Below are 14,788 nucleotides of genomic sequence, written 5' to 3'. Positions count from 1 at the left end.
AGTAAATGGACAGATCTGGAGAATATCATGCTAAAATAAGCCAATCCCCCAAACCTAAAGGCCAAATGTTTTCTCTGACATGTGGATACTAATTCACAATTTAGCCAAGCATGACAGGTGGGCAGCACTTGGGAAGAATAGAGGTACTTTGAATTAGGTAGAGGGAGTGAAGGGAGTGGAGGGGTAAGAAGGTAGGAGGGATAGTAGAATGAACCTGACATTTATTACTCTATGTACATACATGACTACACTACTGGTGTGATTCTACATCATGTACAACCAGAAGAATGAGAAATTACAATCCATTTATGTATGATGTGTCAAAGTGCATTCTACTGTCATATATAACTAATTAGAACAAATTAAAAAAAAAAACTTTATTGCTGTTTCTATTGGAGAATCTGTAAGTTGGAGAAATAAGTCTGTGCCAACAAAACTTGACTAAACTTGTTATTACATGGCCATTGGCTTTTAATTGCTAAAAGACAGATTGCTTCTGACCTAAAAATTCAGAACTTGCTTACCAAAAACACTAGGACTAACTTCACTGGCATACTTGATGCTTATGCCAATAATATTCTTTGTTCCAAAAAGTAAAATTCAGAAAACTCTGAAGAAGCTTTGAAGTAAACTGTGAGGCAAGTGGCATATCAACATCCTGAATGCTTTGTGTAATTTTCTCTGTCACCATTAACAAGAAGAATGAAGTACTGGAAATCTGCCAGGGAAATACTCAGTGAGTGTTTGAGTGCTTTGCCTCGAGTGCATTTGAATGAAGTATCCGATGCCCAGAGGTGGTTGGGAAGTTGAGTGCAGAAAGCAGATTTGCCTGCAGTACAACTTGCCTTCTCTTAACCATGCTCTTGTGTGCTGGGCCTAAAGACTGGAGGCTTCCTTCCTTTCATGATTTTAGCCCTGCAGTCCTCCCCATCATACCATACCACGAAACCCTAATGGAGGTCTCTCCATGAATATATAAGTTAGCCTCCAGAGATAGCCTGAGGTTCCAAAAAGGCAATCAGTTAAAAATGATGCCATGCTTTGCAGAGGACAAGAGAAAGGATCAGAATAAAGAAAGAGGCTGTTATCCTGACATTGATGTTGATGCAGAGGAGGCCCGGGGAGACTAAGTAACCATGGGAATCTGCAGTCACTGGTTCTTGCAATCTCACAGGGAAAATTTCAAATGAATTGCATTGAGCTTACTGGAAAAGTGAGAAATGAAGGTAACATACAGGATAGGCATTGCATGGTCTGTGTCCCAGGAGAACAGTGTGGCTTTTCTGGAGTTGGGGTCTTTTATAGATTTTGTGTCCTTTTGTCTATTTCTCAGCAATTTCCTTCCTTTCCTCCCTCCCTCCTTCCCTCCCTCCCTTCCTTCCTTCTTTTCTTCCTTCTTTTATCTTTTGTGAGAATTGTTTGTAAAAGAACAGGAAGAGGTACCAGAAATGCACTTACACAAAGGAAAGGCCATCTGAGGACATGGAAGGAAGGCAACTATCTGGGGCTGGGGTTGTGGCTCAGTGGTAGAGCGCTTGCCTAGCACAGGCGAGGCCCTGGGTTCGATCCTCAGCACCACATAAAAATAAATAAATAAATAGGTAGATAGATAGATAGATAAATAGAGGTATTGTGTCTAACTACAACTAAAAAAAATGAATATTAAAAAAGAAGAAGAAGGCAACTATCTACAAGCCAAAAAAGAGGCCCCACAAGAAGCCAAAACTGCCTACACCTTGATTGGACTTCCATCCTCCAGAACTGTGAGAAAATAAATGTATGTTGTTTAAGCCAAACACACTGTGGTATTTGTTATGGCAGCACTAGAAAACTAATTTAACTACAATGTCAACTAGTTCTCCAGCTTTCTGGGTAACTTTTTCTTTCAGTTCAAACGATGATAATAATAAACACAGACAACACAACAGTGATCTGGAGCCCCATTCTGTATGGTATGGAAAATTGGTTTGACCAAATTCTTCTTTACTCTCCCACCATGCTGAGGGAACTTTTGAAAACTCCCTTAGGAATGAATGCTTTTATGTTCTATTAAACGACTGGGTCACCTCTGAACCCTTCAGCCAGCTTGCTTTCTCTAATCTGAAACTTCTTTTATATTTTCTATTTTCATCTTTTGCCATCTAATAACTTGTTTCCTCCCTAAGCATGGACAATGAACTCTCCCATATGGACATGGTAGTTCCTCTAAGTACCAACTAAAACTATGCAGCAATGACTAACAAGGATTAAAGAAATACTGGGAATAAGAGAAGGCAACTGCAATGCAAAAAGAGAAAATTTACTACTAGCTTCGAGACAGGATATTTCCTAGAAGCCCCATCTACAGTTTTCCATAGGGTTTTCCCAAAGGCTCTCTCATTCCTTAACTCCCTACATCCTAACTTCTGCAAATAGGAAGACTTACTTTGCTCTTCTTTAGCCAGAATTGAGGACTCCAATCTCACCTCATTTCTGAGAAAAGGAAATAGTCCTTTTTTGAAGATAGGGTCATATAGATGGAATGGAAATTTGCAGAGGGAAACCCTCTATCCTCCAGAAGGCATCCCCACAGCCACTCACAGGATGTGATCTTGTCCACAGCAAGGCAATCGCAGCATTCAGGTTTCATTTCTCAAATTCTGCCACACAGTTGCACAAGTAATGGGAGTACTAGTACAGGACCCCTCACTCAAGGTGGTGCATTCTCTTCATGACATTCATTAATTTAAAAACAAGTCCTTAAAAAAAATCACATACCATCTTTGGTGGGCATTCCATTCCTTGATTTAGTAGAGAGCAAAAGAATCATACCTCAGGTTATTGCTTTCTCAAAGACTTGCTTACTGGTGGTGAAAGTTGTGAACTAGTACGAAAAATTTCCCAATGAAAGAAGATGACTTTGACATACCTCAATTAGGAGTACATGCTTTTCTCATGTTCTTTCTTTTCAACACTAATCTTCTAATGTCTCTCTATGGTGATGACAGCCACACAACAGATCTGCCTGGACTGGTAACTGCACTTTCTATAAACATAACAGCAACAACAATAATAGTAATTATACAGATAACAGTTATTCACATCTTAAGGTGTGAGAAAAGTACCACATTATCATTTTATAGACATTATCCTGATTCATCTTCATCACAGCCTCCTCTGAATTAGGTAACATAAGCCCCCACTTTATAAAAAAAAAACCTTGATTTAGAAAAGTGAGCAATCTGACCACCAATCCTACCTCTCAGAATACTTTCTCCTTTTTCTAACTTTTACTCCCTTTATTTTCCTTTTCTATACTGATGCTACAGATATATCAGTATAGATATATCATGAGATATAAGAGATATAAGAATATGATACTGACAATATTTTATTTGATTGAGTACTGGCATTCCTGTTAGCCAGGGTCATAAAGAATATGTTTGTTTTTTTCCAGGAAAACTAAATATTCTGAATTATTTTGGGGGGAAAAAACAGAATTGTTTTAAAATTAGCTCTATTTATATTGATAATTCAATTCAGTTAGACCAAGATTTAATGAGAAGATTGAAAGATCAAGATGTAGGCTGTGCCATGGTGACACCAAGTAGAAAAAGGAATGACCCTTCTTCAAGGATTTTACATTGGAGTTATCATTAAAGCCTCCTCTTTGGGGATAGGCTAACCTGTACAAGCTTTCTGTAAATATTTCAAGCATTCTTTGCTCTCTGAGAATAAGAATTGAACTTGACCACAGGAGCCATTTGAAAGTTCATCTGGAAACAATCAAAGTCCCACAGCTCTTTCAAAAGGCACATTAAGTGATACCCCTGGAAATTGGTGTCTAAATGTTCTCAGAGAATAAAAACCTTCTATTTTCTAACCACAAATAAAAAATAAAGGAATTGCTAGCTTGACTCCTGCTTAAAAGGCCTTTAGGGGAAGGATTAAGGTGGCAGACTGTGTGCATATAGTCAGGTAATAAGGAAGGACATAGCCTGGGGCAGCCACTAGTTTAAGCAATCCCCAACTTACAAGCAAAACATTGAGTAAAGGAATTAGCTGATTGGGCAATGATAAACCTTGGGTAGGCAAAGGTCAATGCTACTAAGATTTCCTCATTTAGAAAATGATGTCAGGAAATTTAGCATTGCACAACAGCATCTTTTTTTTTTTTTTCAAAAGGAGAAAATTCTGGTGTTGCTTTCAGAAAAGCTAATAAATATTAGAAAATATTTTTGGTGAATATCTATCTGGTGGACATAATGCTATAATTTTCTACTGCTCAGAGGCCTATGATATGGTGATGTTGGTCCTCTTTTGAGAGAACAGAGACAGTACAGTGTGAGGGTGGGATCACTTCAGCTAATGAGAGACAGTTGTTAAATTTTCACAAAATTTGAAAGCTGAATTTTAAAATATTGGAAGTTTGAAATCAGCCATGGTGAGGGTATTTATACCAAGGAAATGAGCAAACACTATACAAGAAGACTATTTTTTTTTTCTTGTGGAGAAAAAAGTTTTCTAGTGCACTCATGTTCAGACTTTTAACTATTGCTGAAAACCACTCCTTTCTGTATTTACTCTGAAACCTGTGTTTTTAAATTGCTATGCTGTGTTGATTTATTTCTACTGTGAGAAGGAAGATACTGCTATGGCTCTCCAAGTGCTAGCTAATGGAAAATAAACCTTAAAAATATTTACAGTGTATTGTTAAGGGCACCAGGAATTTCTAATAGCTCACATTTTCCAACTTTACCTTATTTTTTATGTTCTTTCTCAGTTTCAACCTCCAATCTTTATCTAATTTTTCTGTGTGAATCATGCCCTTAACATGATTGACTATGTATCTCTGCTAAAGAATTTCAGGTAATATGTTGTAGGCATCCCTCTGTATGCCACTAACTGTGACCTTTCTCCCTGCCTCACTCACCTTCCCTAAGACAATGCCGACTCCCACTTGCTCTTGTTTCCCAAGGTTCCACCTGCTCAGACACTATACTTCTGAGGGCTTTATGCATTAACATGCTGTCAGATCAGGCGAGGCAGGCAGCGACCAAAGGAGGCAGATTTAAAAGGGCCGCTGAACAGGCTTTATTGAGATATCACTCCTGGCAGAACTCGATCAGACCCACAGAGGGGACAAGGGAAGGGTCTGAGGAGAAACCGCGTGGAAGCTCGACCGGACTGGACTTTTATGAGGTTTACAGCAGGAAGGGAAGGGCTTGGGACAGGAAAAGGTGTTTTTAGGGTCCCTTGCCCCCTTGGAGTTGGTCAGGGAAGTTGGCTGAACCTCAGGATTGGCCAGGGGGTCCTGCTGATTGACAGGTGTTAGTCAGGAGATCTGGCTGATTGACAGGCGTTTCCGCTGGCATCTGATTGATGTTCTTTTCCAGCTGCTTTGTTCTAAGTAGCCACCAAGTTGCCACCACCCACCTAACACATGCCACCCTTGCTACCAATGGAGAAATTCCTAGGCGCCCCTGGAGATCCTCCCACTGGAGAAGGAAGAACAATTTTAGATGACGATGAATGAGGTTGCAAATACTTTTTGTATGGAAAATCTCATATGACCCTTTGACTTTCTCTATGGTAGATGTTGGGGCAGCAATAACAGCTCTAACCATCCTTTTTTTCCTCTTTTCTTGCACATACATCTTCAACTTCATCCGTACTTGTGTCCAGTCATCTTCAAAATCTGTAACTGCTTCTTTTTTTTTTTTTTTTAAGAGCTTGCTTTTTATTTCCTCACCTTGGCATTTCACTTCTTTCTCTCAAAATCATTAGGAAAACATGGGATTATAGTCATAGCTATTGGAATCAAAATTTAAAAAAAAATCAGAGACTGTTATACAGGTCTCATAGCCTGGCTGCCATGTGGGTGAGTGTCTACAACCACCAGTGATCTGGGCTGCCACTCCCTTTTGGGCTGATTACTAAGGTAAGAATTACACTTTGTCTGCCTTCTTTGTGTGTTAATAAGTGTGGTCAAAGTCGTGTTCCTTGAAGGAATAGGAATCTCACCCAAAATAGGGAATCTTTAAAAGAAAATGAGTTTTTGCTTTGCAAAGTATATTTGGATTGAAATATTCTAGAAGAAATGGAGCAACAGCTCAGAACACAAGTCTCCCTCCAATCAATTTTTTTCCATTCCGAGTGCCAGAGATCACCCTAAACAAAATCAGCACACACTGATCCAGGAGTTCACTACTATTCGTGTCAGCCAAACCAATATGAGCCACAGTGGAGGCAAATAGCCAGAACTGCAGACATTGCAGGATGAAAAAGAACTCTCATCTGTGTAGTGAGAAGTAATATGTACCTGGGAGTGAAGGTAAAGAATGAAGGGTGGACAGGAAGGTGTTAGGTAAAAACAGCAGGTGAAGAGACCCAGGGAATCAGGAAACATACTCACAGGGCTAGCAGTGAGAACCTGCTTTGTGATGGTACTAGACAGTGACACCAGATGATCCCAGCAGGTGAAACATGCACGGCACTCCCATAGCAGCTTCACTATAACTATGGAGCTACAGGGAGCATATTGGATAGTGGCCCAGCCAGAAACTCGGGTGTTAATATCTTAAAATGCACCCCAAAAGAGAAAAGAGGCAGGCCTGTATCACTGATCCATGGGTAACTTGTGTGTAATTTATATACCTAGGCTCAACTTCCAAAGAATACTAGGATCAACTTCCAAAGAATACTAGCTATAAGCCAAGTGTCAGGGTATTACAGATACTCATGATAAGCCAATCCCCAAAACCAAAGGTCAAATGTTCTCTCTGGTATGTGGATGCTGATTTAGGATTGGGGAGGGAAGAATAGAAGATCATTGGATTAGACAAAGGGGAAGGAAAGGAAGGAAGAGAGGATGGGATTAGGAAAGGCAGTAGAGTGAATCAGACATAACTTTCCTATGTTTATAGATGAATACACCACCAGTGAAGCTCCACATCTTGTACAATAACATGAATAGGATCCTAATTAGAATAAGTTATACTCCATGTATATATGTCAAAATGCACTCTGCTGTCATGTATATCTAAAAACAACAACAACAACAACAACAAAAAGAGATACTTATGCATGCAGCACTCAGTGAAGAAAATTATAAACCTGGCTCCTTAGATACCCAATTTTTGAGAAAGGGATCCATGGAGTTTGATTATTTCAAATCTGAAAATAGCTAAATTAGAGGAGGAAGATGAAATCATAGCACATTGGGACAGAAAATGTGAATTTGCCAATTCCATTATCTATTCCTTCATTAAAAAATAATGATACAGAGGTGTAGTTGACATAAAATAAACTGTGTATTTTAAAACATATTGATGTTTTTTAGATCTGTGAAACCACCACCACAATCCCCAAATTTTCTTCCTGCTTTTTTGATCCTTCCCACTCTACCTCCTTTGCTGTAGGCAACTATTGAGTAACTTTCAGTCATTATGGTTAGTTTGCATTTTCTATAAAAAGAATCATAGACACATAGAGTGTGTATTCTCTTTGAATTTTTTAACTCAGCATAATTATTCCGAGATTCATCCTTGTTCTCCTGTGTGTAGGTGATTCATTTCTTATTGGAGGGTAGTATTCCACTGTGAGGATGTTGTCTATTCATTCCCCTAACAATGGATATTTTAGTGCTTTCTCATTTGAGCTTTACAAATAAAAATGCTATGAATAATCATCCTTTTTAAAGCCAAAAGCAAAACAATCAAACAAAACTCTTACTTTATTTTAAATATTGATGTGATGAATCAGGACTGTATCATAACTTCAGAGTCCTTAGATGCTTTTGCCTTTGTGGGCCCCTTCATCCATTTAAAAAATAAAATTCAGATTATATTTTACAACTGCGCTGGTATAAATTCAAATATAATCTAGACTGGGTGAATTATTATATATTCATATTTATTGTATTCTTTTTAATTCTAATTTTAAAAGAAAGTAAACCTAAACATTTTGGTAGGCCTCTAAAAGTATGGTGAGCTTGTGGTACTTTGCTTACTATGCCTAATGGTTAAGTTGGCCTTGTGCCTAACTAAAAGTACTCTTTCTCAGACCCTTGCCTCTGAGGGTAACCTTGTGATATGAACTCAGAGCTTAAGCATTCTGGAAGGGATGTTGTCCTTTCCTTCTTCTCTCAGCCTACAGTTAAGAACATGAATTTCATACATGTAGCAGCCATCTTGCAACCATGATGTGATAATATTTTCTTTTTAAATATGTTGGTGCATAAAACAGAAGGAGTCTTGTTCCTGTGTCTCAAACTCCAGCATTAGCCAAAAATCTTGTTAGATGAGGAAAAAAAAATCCTAGTTGTTTTTGTTCTTTGTTATAAGCACCTAACTTCTCTCCTAACCTGTACATTACCCCAGGGCCTTTACACTCTTCTTTGGGTCAGGTATGAGATCAGCACTTCACACAAATATGTTCTAAGTATCAGGAAGTAGCCTGAGTACCTGGGAACTTAAGAAGTGGCCATCAGCACAGATGGTAAATGTAAGACTTAATAATTCTCTAAGAATAAAGACAGTGTGGAGAACCTTTGCCTACCTCCCAGGTGAGACTATGAAACTTGTAGTCTGTAAGAAGTCATGCTTCTTGTCATGTAGCTGGTGGCATGCTGGGGTGGGGTGAGGGTTTTACTTACTCTGTCCTGAGACAGAATCTTGAGGTCTAGGCTTTTACTGCTTGCCAATTCCACTATATTGGCAGATGTTCGGAAGTCTTAACAGGGAAGAGTGTAATATAAGAGAGAATTGACCCAATCTTTTCAGAAACATTCAGCTCCTGTAAAAGGTATCCCTTAAGGATGAAGTCAAAGGCTGTACTCTATTGTTCCAGATTCTGTTCAGGTGATGAATGAAGCCCCCTGGGGAGAGGCTAGGGACAAAATGGAGCAGTTCCTATTCCAGCTTTCTTGGAATCCCAGGAAGTAGCAGGCACATGTCCCTGCATCCCTGAGCTGTGCTGGATTCTTTATTAAGAACATAGTAACAAGTGAAAAATCAACTGTGAAATAAAAACTGCAGGAAAACTTTCTTGATGAAACTCACAGAGTAAAACAGTCAGAAGGTAAAGAGCAGCAGTTCTTAAAGTCTAGGAAGAGAAAGTTGGACAAATTATTTTTAGGTAAAAGACTTTTGGGGACACCCTATTCTACTGGGGGCTAGTGTCATGGATAATATCTTCTACATATTCATTTTAATTTTCATTTATGTGTTTTAAATTTGTTTACTTACTCAGTACATTGAGTACTAGTGTGAGGTAAAAAATTTCCTGCCCTCAGGAAATTACTGAGCTAAGATGGCCCATTAGACGAAAGTGAAGACAAACTAGGCACGAATACTAATTATAGCTATGATGAAAATACGATGAATGCAGTGGTTCCTAAATTTATCTGCATATTGAATCGCCTGGGTATCTTTTGAAAATTCCAAAGCCTGGGCTATGTACCAGATCAACCACAATTTTGGGGATCAGGCACAGGTGCTGGTAGGTTTAGAAGTGATTTAGGAGATACAAATGCATAAACAGGTTTGTGAATCACTGATAAAAAGAAGGATAGAGCCTCTATTTCTATAAAAACAAAATGAACTGAAACCCAGTAGTAGTTTGAATTAAGCCTTAAAATCTTAATACTCAAGGTGGGGTCTCCGGAAGCTGGTTAGGAAAGTAGAAATTTGGGACTCACTCCAGAACTACTTAATGAGGCTCTGCATTTAACAAGATCTGCAGGAGACCTGCTGCAGTTACAGGGAAGTCCGAGAAGCACTGCAAAGTAAAACTCAGGCAGGCTGTTAGGAAACTAGGAATGTCATGTGTATACAATATGTATAGGGGAGAAGTAGGAGGAAAGGTTGGAGAGGTACATCAGGCAAGCCAGATAAAGGCCTTGAGCAGTCTTCAAAATGTACCTCTAGATGATATGTAAATTCTGGCAATTCTGGAACACTTTTGCTCTCTCTATATATGCTTGACCTCAGGAAAAGTCAAGAAAACTAGATTAGTTACCCTTTATTTTCCAAAATGTTTTGGAACTTCAAATGAGTTTGGAATCCAAACTCTACATTATACAACTTATTGTATAATTCCTCATTATACAACTTAGCCACCCTTTAGATTCTCTGAATATGTGACTATTTCACACACTGTTTACTTACAATCAGTAAGAATCTGTGAACTTTGGTTTTAAAGAGCCAGATAAGAGTTGGGAGATTCAACATGCAGAGTAGAGGTGCCTGCCACTTGCCCACTTCTCCATAAGATTGAATCTGAACAACTGGAGAGCAGTTGTGAATGGATTTGGCTAACTGTGGAAGAACACTGATGTTTAATAGTGGACAGGAACTTGGAGAAACTCAGAAACTTTGGATAGTGGAACAGAGGGTGAATGGAGTCCCTGTGGACCAATCACATGGCAGCACAGAAGAGGATGGAGGTAAAGGTGAAAAAGGAAAGTCCTGATGTATACCACAAGCACAGAACTGTTGTTTTACAGAAATTCAGTGCAATGAGACAATAGATTTGGGATCTGTGCAGTAAACTGGCTCCAGAGAAGCTCTATAAATTTTCTAGCATATTCTCACTTGGTTGTAACAGGGAGCCATCTTGAGAAGGTCTCCTCTGAGTTTACCACTCTGGGAGTCAAAAGCTCCTGTGTTTTCCTGCCTCTGGATCCCACTGGCAAGATTACTATACTGGCTCAGTGTGAAACTGCCTTATGAGTCAATTTTGCTCCAGAGGAGAGCCTATGATACAAACCTGTTGGGAATTATATGCAGTGAGAAACTGGACTATGATGTGTAAAGGAAGAGAGTATGCTTCCCTCTTAAAATTGGTGGTTTGAGAATCTAGCTTCAGGAGTTCAGGGAGATAAGTAGTCCTATGTGATTTGGTACCGGAGCCAACTTTCAGAATATCAGTTGTGGGAAGCAGATTTCATAGAGCCTGCCATCACCCCTGCTCACCTCAGGTCACATAGTTGTGATTCCATGACCTCTCCCTACACTAAGAGCGTGCAACACAAAAGGCACCAGAATCCTTGACATGCTGCAGTGCCCAACACCAGATCTGCCCTTGGAGTGTACAGTGCAAAGCACACTGGAGGGGGCCTGTGCCAGACAAGTTCTCTACTTCACGCTACCTTGGAGACACATTGCAATGCTGGTGTCTCTCCAGTCTCAGAGAACACAGCTCAAACAACTCTGGAGTAAATCTTTGCCTGGGGAACTGAGTTTCACCCTAGTTAATTTTGGCTATGCAGTTCAACTGAGAAGTATTCCAACTGGCTCTGGCCACAAACTACTGCTGTTTTCCTAGGGAAGACAACAAAGGAAAGAAGGGGGTGAATAACCTTCAACCTTTGCTCTCCCCAAGGAGTGCACAGCCTAAGAAGGCATGGAAAGAAGGCATAATCAACATAGAATACAATTATCCATTCTGAGCCTGCATAATTGAGCATGAGAGGAAATTTTGTTTTTTATTAATTTTTATTAGATTTTTGATTTTTGTTTTTCATTTGTGTGTGTGTATATATATATATATATATATATATATGCTTTTCTTTTTTGCATTTTCCTCTCTTTCTTCTCTTAATATCTTTTTTATTTTTGTCTTTATTTCTTTTTTTCACTTTTTATCTTTCTCCTGCCTAACCCCTTTTTTCCTTTTAAACTTTGGACCTTTTCTTCTTCATTTTCCAACTTTTCTTCATTTTAAAATTATTTTATTTTTATTTATTTATTTTTGTTAGTTTTATTTTTTAACTTTTTAGTTTATTCTATATTATTTTTCTTTTTTGTTGCAGTTGGTATTGTGCTGGTAGTCATTTTAATTTTGCTTTATTTCTTTATCTGGTTTATTTTTGTTGTTATTGGTATTATTTGCTTTCTTCTTTCTATGCAGTGCTGGGGATTGAGCCTGGCACCTTGAACATATTATTGGGTGGTTCTCTGCTGCTGTATTATACTCCCAGCCCACTACTAAGTACTTTACTCCAGCCACTACTCACCTTATCCCTGCTCAAATCTTTGGGAGATACTTAAAGAATATAGAGATAAAATCTCTCAGCTTTGACTCAAGTAGGCATGGCTCAGGGAGCCTAAATCCCGGTTCCTAAATATTTCTCCACATAGCAACAGCAAAGAGAAATAACACAATGATTTTGGGTACTGCTACCTACAAGGAACTTCAGCATAGGTTGCTCTCATACCTTATTGGACTACATACTGCTGATAAGACTGAAGGAGTAGCCAAGAGGGTACATGTTGTACATTCTTCCATCCAAAGCACAACTCTCTGAACCACCAGAAGGACTCCACATTTGTAAGGCCTTCAAAGAAAGTGGATCCTTCAGGTTCCAACATAGTATGCAGTGTCAAAACCCTCTAATCACAGTGAAAGAGATTACATGGAAACGACACTACAAAGTCCAATTCAAATTAAACTCAATACTACACAACAATCTAATATCCCAGGGCACATTGTCAGAGAAGGCTGCTTACTAAGAACATCATCAAAAAAGTAAAAGAGATACAGATCTAAATAGATGCACAAATCTCAATATAGAAACATGAGAAATATGAAAAACAAGACAGCATGACATCTCCTAAAGTTTATGACTCTCTATTAACTGATGACAAAGATGTTGGAGTGGATGAGATGTCAAAGATTTTAAGAGAATGATTTAAAAATCTCAATGAGTTCCAAAAGATACACATAAATAGTTTAATGAGTTAATAAATATGTGAATGAGAAATTAAATAAACAGATTTTGAGAAAGAATTAAAAAGAAATTTTGAAAATAAAAAGTTCAATAAATCTGATTGAAAAGTCAACTGAAAGACTCACCATTAGACTAGACCAAGTAGAAGAAAGCATATCAGGATTTGAAGATGAAGTTGAGGAATTATCATATTCAAAGAGTAATAAGAAAAAAAGCAAGACCTCTGAGACATCATTAAAGACAAATCATATACATAATAAGAACAGATGAGAGAGAAGAGTTACAGCCAGAGGCATAGAAAGACTATTCAGTGAAACAATAGAAAATTTCCCAACTCTTGGGAAAGATATGAACATCCAGGTATAAGAAGCATTTAGAACCGCAAATACACATGACCAGAAAAGAATTTCTTCTTGATATTATTATGTTAAACGGATGAAAGTGCAGTTTAAATCTACAAGAAAGAAACACCAAGTCATACTTAAAGGCAAACCCTTCAGAATACTTGCAGAACTCACAGCAGGAATGCTAACATCCAGGAGGGCATGCAATGATGTTATCTCAAGTCCTGAAAGACAATAACTGCCAACCTAGATTACTATACCCAGCAAAATTTTCCTTCAGAATTGAAGAATAAATTAAGACCTTCCAAGATAAGTATGAACTAAGAGAATTTATGACCATTAAACCAACATTAGTTAAGGGAATCTTACACCTAGGTGAGAAAGAAAGATAAACACAACCAGGAGAGCATGGGAAAGAATAAATTTCACTAGAATAGGTAAACAAACAAGAATTAGTAAAGAATCAAACACTGTCATTACAGGAAATCACCAAATGTATCAGAAGAAATGTATATAGAGTATTCAAAACAACCAGGAGAAAAAACAACAAACTGACATGAAAAAGTACATACCTTTCAATAAATACCTGAATATAAATAGATACAGTTCACCTAAAAGACATGGTTTAGGTGCTTGTATTAAAAAACAAACAAACAAACAAAAAACCCTAACAATATGCTGCCTGAAAGAAACTCACCCCACCAGCAAAGATATACAGACTTAAAATCAAAGAGCCTCCTATGTTCATGGATTGGGAGGATCAACATTGTTAGAATAGCCATACTACTGAAAGAAATCTACAGATTCAACGTGACCCCCCTGCCTCCAAATACTAATGACATCTTCATAAAATTAGGAAAAAAAAATATAAAATTCATTTGGAAGCACAAGCAATCCTGAGCTAAAAGAGCTATGCTGGAGGCATCACAAAATCTGATTTCAAAGTATACTACAGGGCTATAGCACTAAAAAGAGCATGGTATTGACATAAAAACAGACACATCAATCAGTGTAATCGAGTAAAGGGCTCAGAGGTAAACCCAGATATTCACAGGCAAGTGATTCTTAAGAAAGGTGCCAAAAACCTACATTGAAAAAAGGGCAGTCTCTTCAAAAAATGGTGCTGAGAAAACTGGATATCCACTTGCAGAATATTGAAACTACAACCCCATCTCTCAACCTATAAAAAATCAACTAAAAATATATCGAAAACTTCAATTGAAGACCTAAAACTTTGAAACTACTAGAAGAAAACATAGAGGAAACACTCCAAAATATTGGCACAGACAATATTACTGAATATGACTCAAATAGCTCAGGAAATAAAAGCAAAAATTGACAAATCAGATGATATCAAATTAAAAACTTCTGCACAGTAAAGAAACCAATAAACATAGGTACAAGACAATCTTCAGAATGGGAGAAAATTCTTGTCGGCTATTCATCTGACAGAGGATCGATACCCAGAATATATAAAGAAATCAAAAAGCTTAGCAAGAGAAGAACAAGTAATCCAATAAAAAAATAGGCAAATGATCTGAACAGATGCTTCTCAAAAGAAGCAGAAACAGCTAAAAATATGAAAAAAATGCTCAATATCTTTAGTTATCAAGGAAGTGAAACTCAAAGCTACATTAAACTACATCTCACCCCCTTCAGAATGCCTATTATCCATCAAATCAATAAATAAATACTAGAGAGGAAGCAGGGAAAGGGAAACCCTTATACATTG

The 14,788-nt window shown here is 37.9% G+C and overlaps 1 long non-coding RNA gene across 2 annotated transcripts in view; it reads right to left on the bottom strand.

Moving 5' to 3' along the window:
• The window catches only part of LOC125619084, a 125,608-nt gene continuing 110,820 nt past the window's right edge, over positions 1–14,788 (bottom strand). For both annotated transcript variants that reach the window (XR_007350577.1, XR_007350578.1), the window contains exon 4: positions 1–3,025. This is a non-coding gene — a long non-coding RNA (uncharacterized LOC125619084). The remainder of the gene's footprint in view (positions 3,026–14,788) is intronic.

Source organism: Marmota marmota, unplaced genomic scaffold, assembly GCF_001458135.2.
Source record: "Marmota marmota marmota unplaced genomic scaffold, marMar, whole genome shotgun sequence".
NCBI lineage: Eukaryota > Metazoa > Chordata > Mammalia > Rodentia > Sciuridae > Marmota > Marmota marmota.
This window is presented reverse-complemented; position numbering and strand designations above follow the sequence as displayed.